Below are 14,874 nucleotides of genomic sequence, written 5' to 3'. Positions count from 1 at the left end.
CAAGGTCAATATAAGAGAAAGATAGCCCCTGATCTTTCTGTCGGTGTTAGTGTGTATGAGACTCGAGGCTAGCCGACCGTTTTAGAAGCGCACCAACGATATTGCGCGCTTTATGAAGGAATCAGACTGCAATGTTTAAGCAAATTGTTCAGTATGATCGTTATGAACATTCATTCCAGACACTGATTCGAGCTTCCGTGATTACATTAAGATTTCCTCATCTTGATATATAGTATCTCACATCGCGTCAACAGATGTCCATTTATTTTGCAAGTATCGGCTCAATCAATGGTGTAAAAGGAAACCCGCAGGTACTTAACTGGCATTCAGGTCAAGACCAAACGGGAAGCGGACAACGACAACGAGCGAGGCATGGTATTGTATTGCGCATGGGGGGTTAGAGGGTTAAGGTTAGGGTTAGGGGTCGGGTTTGGGTTAGGGTTAGCCTTAACCCATACCTTAACTCTAACCCGACCCCTAACCCTTATCTAACCATAACACAGGGTTATCTCCCCTATACCATGCCTCGCTCGTTGTAATTGTCCTCTTCCCAGACCTAACACTTGCGAAACATACAAAATCGACCTTACCTAAGAAGCTCAGACTCTTCACCTGATGAAAATCAAACAGGACAAGCCGGGATTTGAATTCAACTTTAAAGAAGTCATATGGTTCCGTGTCACTTTCTCTCTGCCAAGGAGGCCCCACGGATACAATCGAGAGTTCAAAATGTCTCCTATTACGGATCAATGTGTGTAATTTATTTCGCTCTCAATCAGAATACTCCTGATCGCCTCATTTAAATAAGAGAATATATTGAAGCACTCTACAAGAATGACTGGTAGTCGGATTAATATGCACGGAGTCTAGTTTGAAAGGACACATAATTGTGGGTAATCTGGACATCATTTCCTGTTTTATAGTGTATACAGATGATGCTTTTAAAACAAACCCACCAAAAAGACAATATCATCGACCTCGATCGAAAAGGACGTACGTTCAGCTTGTCACAAGCTGCACTTACGTCCTTTTCAATCGAGGCCGACGATATACTAGTAATGAAGGCATGAAGGAAAAAAGGAAAATGTGCTCTAGACGGATAAGTTTTCATTTTCTTTAAATTATTTTGAAGGTGTCAATAGAGAAAGATTTATAGGGAGGCTCTCAAGATTTTTCCAAGATATCTAGCCTATATAAAGTCATTGGTCACATGTGAACTTAATTCACCAAATAAAACATGCCAAAAATCTGCTTAAAAGGTTGTTTTCTACCATATGACATAGGTTGCACTAAACATATATACACCAGGTAAGAAAAAATACTCGAAAATAATCTACATCAGTGGTTTTTGTGTATTTGTTTGATAAGTACTCATTCTTGATAACAAAGAGACATCAAAATATAAAGAAATAAATGACATTTATTTGTTTCGGCCAATTGATGAAAAAAAGCTTGAGAACCTCCCTTTAATGCCACTCATACACGTTTTGATACCATTAGATCGGTTTCATAGTCTTGCTGACGTCAAAAGACAAGGATTTCTTAGGATTCCTAACACTGACATTGTAACGTTGCCTTAATATCAAAGTCTTCGGATGCCTTTGCAGCATATGTCTGACAACCATCGACACATTGTAAATATAGTAAATATGCACCCATTCGTGGCAGATACTTGATTTAAACAACCGACTTTCGTCGGAATTTCGCGAGTTCGAGAAGCCATCGCATGACGTAACAACCTCCGTTTAACAGTGAATACAACTGTAAGTATGACCTTTCTTAACTTGATGCTAAGTATTTTTCTGAAGATACAAATGTAATAATAAAAAATGCTTGACGGTTGGTTTTGTCTTTTAAAAACAAAGAAGAAAAATGTGGTGGGAAATCCCATTATGGGATGCAGCTCTGCGTGACGTAATATTGTTGACGTGTCTGTCGAAAACGCAAACAGTATGTTGACGTTTTTATGTAGAACATTAGCGCTTAATTTGAACATTTAATTTTGAAATATAATTTGCTTTGGGAGTGGCTCTATACATGGAGTAAAGATTTCCGAAAACTTCTGAAATTAAAGTCACATAGACCTTTACTCGTGTTGTATCATAAACTCAATCTTCACTGCCAGAAAGCAAGCTGTGACGCCATGCAATGGCTTCTAGAACGCACGAAATTGCGATGAACATCTGTAGTACCAGTCAAATGTCTGTATTGGGTAGCCGTAGATCTCGAATATGCGGTGCATTCCTGTTTTGTGTGTTTAGATGGGGGTGGGTTTAGAGAGGGGAACTATTTTTATACATGAATAAACAAACGTTCTGTATTTATGTGATTTAAAGTTCCTGTGGTTTGACTTCAAGTTGAGTGGCTTCTTATTGCACCTGTGTATAACTTTTTGTTGAATTTATCCTTTTCTCACATGACCTTGTACAACCGCGGCTAAGTTTCTTTCGTGAAAACTACCTATCATGCAGTAACCAGTCTCATACTATCGTAATTCTAGCTTAAATGTTGTTGCATTAACTTTGATGAACCAATCACAAAAACTGTTATACCTTGGTATAAGCTATTTAAACAATTGTGTGCTGTCTGCAGCAAATTGTGTTCGTTCGAGCAGTAAACGGATCAAATGCCACACGAAGAACATGTGCGGTTCATGGATGGAGGGAAAGGGCGTACAATTATACATCTGCACAAAGAGATCTGATTTCGTTATCCACAAATAGGGGATATCGAAATCAAAGCTTCATCTGTAGATCTTTAGCAACTAATAGTACACAGTACAGTCGATCTTGTATTAAACGACCACTCCGAAGCAAAACATGAATACCTCTGAAACCAGGTGAAGGTTTAACCGGAGCGTTCCACATGACTAGCACCCTGTATTAAGCTGTCATTTGTCTTATAGAACACATTAAAATGTATTGAAGATGGTCATATAATACAAGATTGACTTATGTTGCATTGTCTTTTTTAACGAGCGTGGTATGACATCAATGCTTTTCACGGGAGTTAACAATGTCCCTCCATAACCCACTTATTGTGGAAAAGAGTAATTCGGTCATAACATACTTTCAGGAATCGAGCGATACGACATTGTCTCCATGACGTCGACATGCAAATGCCGATCATGGTCAGCACTTAACGAACCAGACGAAATAGCAACTTATCTGTGTGTATCATACACAGAACACTACAATATATCATGAGTTCCATACACAAAACACTACAATATATCATGTGTACCATACACAGAACACTACAATATATCATGTGTACCATACACAGAACACTACAAGATATGATGTGTACCATACACAGAACACTACAAGATATCACGTGAACCATACTATGAACACTACAAGATATGACGTGTACCATACACAGAACACTACAAGATATGACGTGTACCATACACAGAAAACTACAAGATATCATGTGTACCATACAAAGAACACTACAAGATATGATGTGTACCATACACAGAACACTACAAGATATGATGTGTACCATACACAGAACACTACAAGATATGACGTGTACCATACACAGAACACTACAAGATATGACCTGTACCATACACAGAACACTACAAGATATGACCTGTACCTTACACAGAACACTACAAGATATGACGTGAACCATACACAGAACACTACAAGATATGACATGCACCATACACAGAACACTACAAGATATGATGTGTACCATACACAGAACACTACAAGATATGATGTGTACCATACACAGAACACTACAAGATATGATGTGTACCATACACAGAACACTACAAGATATGACGTGTACCATACACAGAACACTGCAAGATATGATGTGTGCCATACACAGATCACTACAGATATCACGTGTACCATACACAGAACACTACAAGATATGACGTGTACCATACACAGAACACTACAAGATATGACGTGTACCATACACAGAACACTACAAGATATGATGTGTACCATACACAGAACACTACAAGATGTCATGTGTACCATACACAGAACACTACAAGATATCATGTGTACCATACACATAACACTACAAGATATCATGTGTATCAGACACAGAACACTATACGATACCATGTGTATCATACACAGAACACTACAAGATATCATGTGTATAATACACTGAACACTACAAGATATCATGTGTACCATACACAGAACACTACAAGATATCTTGTGTACCATACACAGAACACTACAAGATATCATGTGTATCAAACACAGAACACTACAAGATATCATGTGTACCATACACAGACAACTACAAGATATCATGTGTATCATACACAGAACACTACAAGATATCAAGTGTACCATACACAGAACACTACAAGTTATCATGTGTATCAGACACAGAACACTACAAGATATCATGTGTATCATACACTGAACACTACAGGATATCATGTGTACCATACACAGAACACTACAAGATATCATGTGTACCATACACAGAACACTACAAGATATCATGTGTACCATACACAGAACACTACAAGATATCACGTGTACCATACACAGAACACTACAAGATATCATGTGTACCATACACAGAACACTTCAAGAAATGACGTGTACCATACACAGAACACTACAAGATATCATGTGTACCATACACAGAACACTACAAGATATGATGTGTACCATACACAGAACACTACAAGATATCACGTGTACCATACACAGAACACTACAAGATATCATGTGTACCATACACAGAACACTACAAGATATGATGTGTACCATACACAGAACACTACAAGATATGATGTGTACCATACACAGAACACTACAAGATATCACGTGTACCATACACAGAACACTACCAGATATCATGTGTACCATACACAGAACACTACAAGATATGATGTGTACCATACACAGAACACTACAAAATATTACGTGTACCATACACAGAACACTACAAGATATCACGTGTACCATACACAGAACACTACAAGATATCACGTGTACCATACACAGAACACTACAAGATATCATGAGATTTTCTGACACAGACAAGTCTGTTACTTACTTACCAACACCATGGAGGAATTGAAAATTGTCTGTGTTCTACTAGTTCTTATTTAATGTTGGTGTGTTACACTTTACGCCTGTTATTTAAAAGTTTTGTGTATGGTTTATGAACTCCGACATATCGAGACAAATCGAGACTCCAATTTAGCTGAATTATGTTAAAATGACGTTAAAATGAACCAAATTGCATCAAATAAACCTGCCCTTTTGCCCATGACTACTTGTGAACATAGTTTATAATATCAGTAGTAAACGACTTAAGAAATCGTAAAGGATGTTATTGCCTGTAATAAGCAATTGCTCTCTTTGTTTCAATGTTATCTACTAGATAATTGTCATTTTTCATCATCTGCTTTCCATTTTAAAAACTCTTAAATAACCACATGAAGTAGAGGAACGTATCGTCCACCTCGATCGAAAAGGACGTACATCCAGCTTTACCAAGTTGGAGGTACGTCCTTTTCGATCGATACGTACGATATGTTACTTGTTTTACAGTGTGTCAGGATTGTGCAGATACCTCATAATGTTCGGACAAATGTACGGACGGATACCATGAACAGTGCATAAACTCCGCCTGCTCCTGTCATACACGTGAGTTACAAATGGAAAAAAAAACAATAGGCCGTATGCGTATGTCGTCGATTTCATTTAAAAGGAGGCAACTGTCTGTCATTTGTTCCAATCTGAAGTTATATCCTTTTTTAATGAAGCCGACAATGTCTGAGTGTGTTTGTTGTGTTTGCAGAAAGTCTTATCCATTATCTACCTGTAAATTGTTTATATGTTTAATCTGTTCGCGCGTTTGTTCTCATGAAACCTTTTTATTGGCTGACTTAATGGAGCGGCAGGGAACAAGACACAAACGATTTCAAAACGTTCGTATAATTATCCTCACGCTTTTCAAAAAAGATATTGTGGTTATCTCCGGCGTCTGTCCGTCAGTCCTGGCCACTATCTCCTCCTACACTATAAGCTCTAGACCCTATAAACTTACACACATGGTAGCTATGAGCATATGTGCGACCCTGCATTTGGAATTTTGATCTGACCCCTGGATCAAAAGTTATGGGGGCGGGGCAGTTTTTCTTATATGGCTATAGGGGCAGTTTTCCTTGTATGGCTATAGAAAAACCTTGTTAACAATCTAGTTTAGGTTATTTTACAATAACTTCTTCATTTCTACACCGATTTACTTCAAATTGATACTGAACATCTCTTAGGACAATACGGTCAATCTCAACTATGCTTAGCCCCATTACCAACCCTGGGGCGCCCAGCCCACATAGACCACGCCCACCCAAAATTGTGTTTTAACATAAATTCTTCATTTATTCACTTCAAATTAATACTGAACAGCTCATGGTCAAGATCCCGAGCTATTCCGGCATAATTATCTTCACATCCAGATTGGCGGTCAAGACCCAGAGCTAATTCATAATTAAAAATACAAGCCAGATTGGCAGACAAGACCCCATGCTATTTCAGCATAATTAAAATCCAAGCCAGTTTGGTGGTCAAGATCCCAATCTATTTCAGCATAATTAAAATCCAAGCCATTTTGGATGTCAAAATACCGAGTTATTCCGGCATAATTAAAATCCAAGCCAGATTGGCGGTCAAGACCCCGAGCTACATGCATTTCAGCATAATTAAAATCCAAACCAGATTGGCGGCCAAGACCCCAAGCTATTTCAGCATAATTTAAATCCAAACCAGTTTGGTGGTCAAGATCCCAAGCTATTTCAGTAGTATTAAAACCCAAGCCATTTTGGCAGTCAAGACCCAAGGCTATTTCAGAATAATTAAAATCTAAGCCATTTTTGTGGTAAAGACCCCAAGCTATTTCAGGCTTATTAAAATCCAAGCCAGTTCAGTGGTCAAGATCCAGAGCTTTTTCAGCAAATCCAAACCAGATTGGAAGTCAAGATCATTAGCTATTTTAGCATAATTAAATCCAAGCCAGATTGGCGGTCAAGTCCCTGAGCTATTTCAGCATAATTAGAATCAAATCCAGTTTAGTGGTCACGATCCAGAGCTTTTCAGCAAATCTAAACCAGTTTGGTGGTCAAAACTCCGAGCTATATCGGTATAATTAAAATCCAAGCCATTGCGGCGGTCAAGACCCCGGGCTATTTCAGCATTTTCAAAATACATGCCAGTTTGGTGATCAAGATCCCAAGCTATTTCAGCATCATTAAAACCCAAGCCAGTATGGTTTTCAAGTTACCGAGCTTTTTCAGCATAATTAAAATCTAAGCCAGTTTTGTGGTCAACACCCCAAGTGGTTCAGCCTTATTAAAATCCAAGCCAGTTTGGTGGTCAAGATTCTGAGCTATTTCTGCCTAATTAAAATCTAAGCCAGTTTGGTGGTCAAGATCAATTTCAGCATACTTAAAATCCAAGCCACATTACCCACCCCAGAGCCACGCCCACAAAGGCCGCACCCACCCAAAATTGCCTTTTTTGTCGTCCTGGCCACTATCTTCTCCTTCACTATTATCACTAGAACCTTGAAACTTAAACACATGGTAGCTTGCGGCGTGGGGATACGCGTCGGCCTCTGCTGCGCCATTTCTAGTTGAAGGTAGGGCTGGGCAACAATGATCGTTAGATAGAATACGAATTTGCTTACGAATTGCGAAAACATAACATTTTGGTTGAATTGAAAACGGATTTCTCATGTAGGCCAATATCATTTGTAGGAAGAAGGAAAAATCGCTCATTAAGAGTAATTTCCTTTTCGAGTGTTCTTTTCGAAGATATGTAAAAGCCAGAACTTGTTTCGTACCGGATAAGGATATTTATTGTATAGGAATTCAGTGAATCAACAAATGAAGTTACTGTTCCTAAAGACATCATGGTTTAATGAATCCAAAACACGGCATAAAGTAGATGACTTTGAAATACAGTCAGATGATGCGTTTCTAAAATGGATGAGTCAAGATGAGCACGTTCTCTTTTTATCACAATGATTTCTACCCTACCATATGTGTTACCATATTCTGTTAATTATCTGTCGTCTGCGACCTCTTTCAATTCAGGACAGTCCAAATTGTGTCGTTTGGCACAAGGTTACGTTACTTCCCTTTATAAAAATAAGCAGACGGAAACCTAAATTCATAAAAGATAAGCTCTGAATGGGTTATCGTGAAACGTGCGTTATCGCTCTACTGTTTTGTTTGAGTTTATAAAGTATTCTGAAATTTGTTGTGGTATTATTCTTCTTGGTGGGTGGTTACGAGATTCTATCTGACAGAAACTGAAAATAATCTAAGTGACATATTGTCCTCTTGTTCAAACAGTACTCAAATTTACCACAAGCTGGGTTTACTTCCTTTCCTGGCTAGACGGACGAAATGCCGTCCTGCATCAGACGGTACCCATAACACCTCTTTAAGTGATCTCTTTGTGTAGAACCTTCATGATAAAGTTACCTCGTTTTATTTTCAGACCACTGCGATGCTGCCAGTAAATGTCCACAAGGGGCCGGGTCAGGATGTCCACCATTCTGTGCTACTTCTTGGAATCAACAAGTGTGTCTATGCAAATGTAACGAAAGCAAATATATCATGTAAAGCATACATTTGACTCCCGTTATTTCAAAGTCGGATTCGTCGAACTATTGAATATCTCGAAATACAGATTAAGCCCCTTCTAACATTTGAAATCCATACTATTTCTAAATTTAAAGCAATGAGTATAATTTCAAAGTTTAACAACTGCTTAATACGGGCTGAAACCCATGATAAATGCTTCTAAAGGAGCTTTCATTGAAGAAATGCTCATGTACTAAATCGGATGACTCGAATATCTGTTATCTCGAAGTATTTACCGGTATCTTGTTTTGTACTTTGACATATCGAGAGTCCACTGTACTCTGGATAAGAATGGGTTTACTATTAAAAGTTTGGTCCAAAGATGTTGTGTTGTTTTCTTACATGTAAAGTATTAAAGAACAACTTGTTTTGTGCGCATTTAAGGTCGCACTGACTTGTAAAAACTGTATAACTAAGACAAACGTGTATACTTGCATTCATAAAGTAACGGAAAAGCAGTGCGAATCACACATCCTTTCTCATTTTGTAAAGCACCGTTGAAATGTGACTTGATCGAGTCTTGCTGCAAAATGTCGTAAGACGTATAAGGGCAATAATTCACAAATTGTACCTCAGAAGGCTTGAATTGGATACGTTTAGAACAACGTTTATGTTCCACATTCAAGCACTTTCTTAAACGAATTTACGATACGTCTTAGAGACCAATACATCCAATCATGAAGAGAAACTATTAACAATTCACCAAAACTGAGTATGTATAAAAATATAAAGTCATCGTACAGTCATAAAAGGTACGTACCATGGCATCCTATGCATGCGAAAATACAGGCATTGTTATTCGCAATTTAGATTAGGTTACCATGAACTTGAAATAGAAAGGGGCCGGTATTCTAATATTCCAAAACAAGAAACAATTTGTAAAGTTTGTAATCCAAAACAAGTTGAAACGGAATATCACTTTGTTCTTATCTGTCCAATTTTTAAATATTTAAAGGCACGATTAATTCCGAGTAAATTTCGTATAAATCACAATGTAATGAAATTTCATACATTAATGTCAAGTCAAAATGAAACTTATATTAAGGACCTAGCGTCGTATATGCACCTTGCTTTAGTTAGACAGAATGAGTTACTTACGTTGTAGGGTAGCTTCTTATCTTTAACTACCTTGCCCAATATGCTAATTCTAAACCAGTTCATGTTTGATGATGTTTTGTGCGCCAATGCTTAAACCCCCAATGCTTTGCATTGACCGTTCCAAGCCGGTGACCCCAGCTTTATTCATATTTTGTGTTTATGTTGGTTTGTATTGTGCTGTATTGTGCTGTTTTGTACTGTTTGGGCAATCGGTCACTTGCCTTAAATAAAGGACCAACTAATTGTTTTTAATGAAAATTCAATACTGCTCCAGCAGCTGGAGTTTCACTTCTTTATGTTGTGTATATATGCAATTTTGTTCCAGAACTTGTGTCAGAGGCCGGTTGCCTGTATAACACAATAAACCTTTGTTGTTGGTGGTGATGTACTAATTGCAGACATTTTATTTACATGGTTAAATAATAATGGAAATAATATATTCTAACAATTATTAATAATATAAAAACGACTAAAAATGTGACTTCTAAGGAGTGTACAAGGTATCACAATAGCCTTTCCAATTTAATTGCCCCGCTCCTTGGTGACAATGGTTTTCGAGGAATCACAACGATTGTTGAACTCGACTGAAACATTATTCGAAAAAATGTTCAGATCAAGTTTAATTAAGATTTTACTACAATATCACTTCTAGAGCGTAAATACATATTTGCTTGTTGACAAAAACATCATCTTGTTATCAAAGTTATACTAATGAGAACCAAAAGATGCTTCTAAAATATCATTTCACAGAAAAACGTCACAAATATTTCGGTGACAAAACTTTCAAACCTTTAACTGCCGTTATAAAAAACGTAAAAGCGCTATGTATATACAATTAAGACTATATTTGGCGTATGAAAAAAAATCATGCCCTTGCACTACATAATAACATTTATATATTGTTTTTGTGACATTTCACAATTTAATAACTCATTTCTGATAATTTTCAGGGTTAGCGCGAACGCAGACCCCACACAAATAAATTGCGTACCCGAGTAACCCACATTTGGGGCTATCGCAGGCGTCAGCCCAACCGAAGTGCAATGGAAGGGCCTCTTCCTGGGGAAACCTCCTTTTTGATCAAGGTATTCCCTGTACCAGGTAAGTATGATTCGTTAAAGTCAAATTATTATTTATTCACTATATTCGCAATCATATTAAATTGACAAAAGTAATGAAGTTATCTAGCTTGTCTTAAATATAATTATTAATAAAATGTTACATTTAAATCATTCTATGTAAGGTAGAAAAATATTCCTGAACTATAATTTATGTTTTAATATTACTTACTTATTTGTTTTAACATGTTTGATTACAGAATATTGAATTTATACATAACGGAAGTGAACATTATTTTATAAATAGCATATGCTACTAACAAAGCCTGATAATGCAATCCAAATATAGCTTAAGAGATTGAGTCAACCATGTAGTTCTATTTAGTTGAGCACGTAAGTCATTTCAACTGTACGCTTTCTCGCCCCTTAAAAACTCCAAGAAAACCAATGTAATAATTCATCGTTGTTTAAAGAGAGTACTCACTCTAGCCAGATTTGAACCATATGCAAAAAAAACAAAGATATAAACACTCCTGTCTTGTAAGTTTTAATTAATTTCATCCACATCGACGATTATCAATCAATAATTGCGTATTTTATCGGGCGTCAATCAAGGCTTGTGTATTTTATCAAACCTTCGATACATGTTTGCGTATTTATTTTATCAGAACAGAACAGAACATAATAGTTTATTTCGACTTAAGCATATACTCATCGTCATAAACATAAATATGCAATAACAGCATGCGTTTCAATTAAATACAAAACATACATCATTTCTAAGAAATATCAATTGAAAAAAGGAATGAAATACAACATGTTTTAGTGAGAATGTCACATGGACAAAGTTAATACATAATGTAAAAATGTAGTTAAATAATTGCAACACGTATAGCATTATTGCAAGCTTATTGTCTTTGTGAAAAATATATAATTTATCCTACATATATAAGACATTTCTCGCATTTGAAAGCCTTTTAAACAAAACATGGCTAGTTTTCTTAACACTTTTTTCTTTGAACTATTAAGTAGTTCGATAAACTCAAACATATTTGGGCGAAATCTATAATGCCTTGGAATTAATGTTTTTCTAACATCTGCATAGTAAGGACATGTAAGAACAAAGTGATATTCATCCTCGATATCATTAAGGTTGCATAAAACACATTAACGTTGATCTCTAACAATGTTCTGGTGTCTACCCGTTTCAATAAATAATTTGTGAGACGACAAACGTAATTTAGCAATAATGTTCCTATGTTTTCTATTTTCAATAATATCAAGTTAAGCCGATCTTTCGAATACTAGTTTCAATTCCTTATATAAAATCATTGAACTAGATGATGTGACACTTTTATCTAAGTTAGTGATATACGGATATCCGACTCGATGTTTACTCGAACCGCAAACGTTTAATGGTGGACAGGTTGTTTACAGTAGTTGGAAAGTAAAAAAGGAATTTACAGTGTTGAAATTGGTTCTGTAAATGATTTTTGGATATATGTATACAGATTATTACAAGGTACTGTTGAAAGCTGTGACTTTGTGAAATTGTGAAGTTTTTGCGTTATTGCATTGATCTTATTATTGCCGACGAGCTTCGATTGAAACTATTTATAGTAACGATCAAGTACTGTGTACATTTATTCACCTGTGAACTTCAGGGTCCGGTTTAATGAAAAACTACAAAACCCGACTGTAGTCGGTTGACTGTGTGGCCGACCGACGCTCGTCGGCCGCCAACTGACCGTTCGTCGCGTTCAAGGAGCAAGTTGCCGCGACTGTGGTCGCAAGACGGTGTGGTCAGTCGACTGCGGTCGTGGTAGTCGCTATTTTTATGAAAATTACCACTTCCGCCATCAACATCCGACGGCGAAAATACACGCGAAAAACGAAAGACGAAGACAGCAACTATTCGATTTAGTGCCAGTTGTGGTCCAAAACGGAGATATCCTTTTAGAGCTTGTTATCGAGAACAAGAACCTGCTGAAGGGAAAGCACGGGCCATTGAAGACCGAGGCAAACAAGCGGAAAAAGTGGCAGGAGATTGTGGAAGCCATAAACGCGTGTGGGGTGGCGTTGAGGACAGCAGACACATGTAAAAAAATAGCTACGGGACATAAAAAAAGAATGCACTAGACTGACCACTCGTCGCGTTCAAGGTACCAGCAGGAGACTCCCAGACAGTCTGAGACGGTGCCAAGACCGCCTTGACAGCTGCAGGAGACTCCCAGACAGTCTGCGACGGTGCAAGACAGTCTTCCAGACCGGCGGAGCACCAGCAAATGACACCCAGACAGTCTGCGACGGTGCCAAGACCGTCTGTGTACCTGCACTAGACTTCCACACAGTCTGCGACGGTGCCAGACAGTCTCTCAGACAGGCGGGGCACCTGCAGGAGACTCCCAGACAGTCTGTGACGGTACCAAGACAGTCTCCAAGACCGGCGAGGAACCTGCAAGAGACTCCTAGACAGTCTGCGGCGGTGCCAAGATCATCTTGGCACCTACAGGAGACCCCGAGACAGTCTGCGACGCTGCCGGAAAGTCTACCAGACCGGCGATGCACCTGCAGGAGACTCCCAGACAGTCTGCAACGATATCATGACCGTCTGGGCACCTGGAGGAGACTCTCAGACAGTCTGCGACGGTGCCAGACAGTCTTTTAAACCGGCGGGGCACCTGCAGGAGACTCCGAGACAGTGTGCGACGGTGCCAAGACTTCTGGGCACATGCAGGAGATTCCCAGACAGTCTGCGAAGCTGCCAGAAAATCTCCCAGACCGGCAAGCCACCCGCAGGAGACTCCTAGACAGTCTTTGACGGTACCGAGGCCGTCTGAGCAGCTGCAGGAGACTCCCAGACGGTGCCAGACGTCTCCTAGACCGTCAGGGCACCTTCAGGAGAATCCCAGACAGTCTGCTACGGTGCGAAGACCGTCTGGTCACCAGCAGGATACTCAAAGACGGTCTGCGACGGTGCCAATACCGTATCGGCACTTGCAGGAGACTTACAGAAGTCTTTGACGGTGCCAGACAGTCTCTAAAACTGGAGGGGCACCTGCAGGAGACTCCCAGACAATCTGCGACGGTGTCAAGACCGTAAGAACTCATACAGGAGATTCCCAGACTGTCTGCGATGGTGCCAGACAGTCTCGCAGACCGGCGGGGCACATGCAAGAGACTTCCATCTGCGACGTGCAAAGACCTTCTGGGCAACTTCAAACATAAACTCCCTGACAGTCTGTAACAGTATCCGACAGTCTCTCACTCCGTCGAAGACTGTTGAAGAATCTCCTGCAGGTGTCCGGACGGTCTTTGCACCGTCGCAGAATGTCTTGGAGTCTCCTGCTTGTGCCCCGACGGTCTGGTATATTTCTGGCACCGTGTGCGAGTCCCCTGCCGGTGCCCCGACGGTCTGGGAGACAGTCTCTAGGTACCAAGACGGTCTTGGCATCGTCGCCGACTGTCTGAGGGTCTTTGCAGGTGCCCCGAAGGTCAGGGAAACTGTCTGGCACAGTATGGGATTCTTCTGCAGGTGCCCGGGCGGTCTTGGCACCATCGTAGACTGGTAGTGTCCTGCAGGTGCGCCGCCAGTCTTGAAGACTGGCACCGTCGCACACTGTCTGGGTGTCTTCTGCAGATGCCCAGATGGTCCCAGCACCGTCGCAGACTGTCTTGGAAAAAAGTTGTAACTCTGTTGCTCTAGTATCTTCAATACCATTGAGTAATTAAACGATAATTAAATTGTTTGCGTTTTAATTCCCTTTTATTATTGTTTAATTTGAATAACAAAGCTATGAGGTTAAATTTTATTTACATTTAAATGTATTATGAATATTGCTGGGCCAAGTGTGAGGTTGAGCGCTCCAAAACCGGTTTAAACCCCCAATGCATTGCATTGACCGTTCCAAGGCGGTGACCCCAGCTTTTTTCTTAATTGTGTTTATGTTGTTTTGTATTTTGCTGTATTGTGCTGTTTTGAACTGTTTGGGCAATCGGTCACTTGCCTTAAATAAAGGACCTACTAATTGTTTATAATAATAATTCAATACTTCTCCAGCAGCT

At 39.2% G+C, this 14,874-nt stretch overlaps 1 non-coding gene across 1 annotated transcript; it reads right to left on the bottom strand.

Moving 5' to 3' along the window:
* Positions 1-10,697: 10,697 nt before the first annotated feature.
* LOC127859094 (U1 spliceosomal RNA) lies at positions 10,698-10,860 on the bottom strand. The gene has a single exon (XR_008039282.1). It is a non-coding gene; the product is annotated as a U1 spliceosomal RNA (small nuclear RNA).
* Between the last annotated feature and the right edge of the window lie 4,014 nt (positions 10,861-14,874).

This window comes from Dreissena polymorpha, chromosome 14 (genome assembly GCF_020536995.1).
Source record: "Dreissena polymorpha isolate Duluth1 chromosome 14, UMN_Dpol_1.0, whole genome shotgun sequence".
NCBI classification, from domain to species: Eukaryota; Metazoa; Mollusca; class Bivalvia; order Myida; family Dreissenidae; genus Dreissena; species Dreissena polymorpha.
Note: the sequence above shows the minus strand (reverse complement) of the source record. Positions and strands in the feature narration are given on the sequence as shown.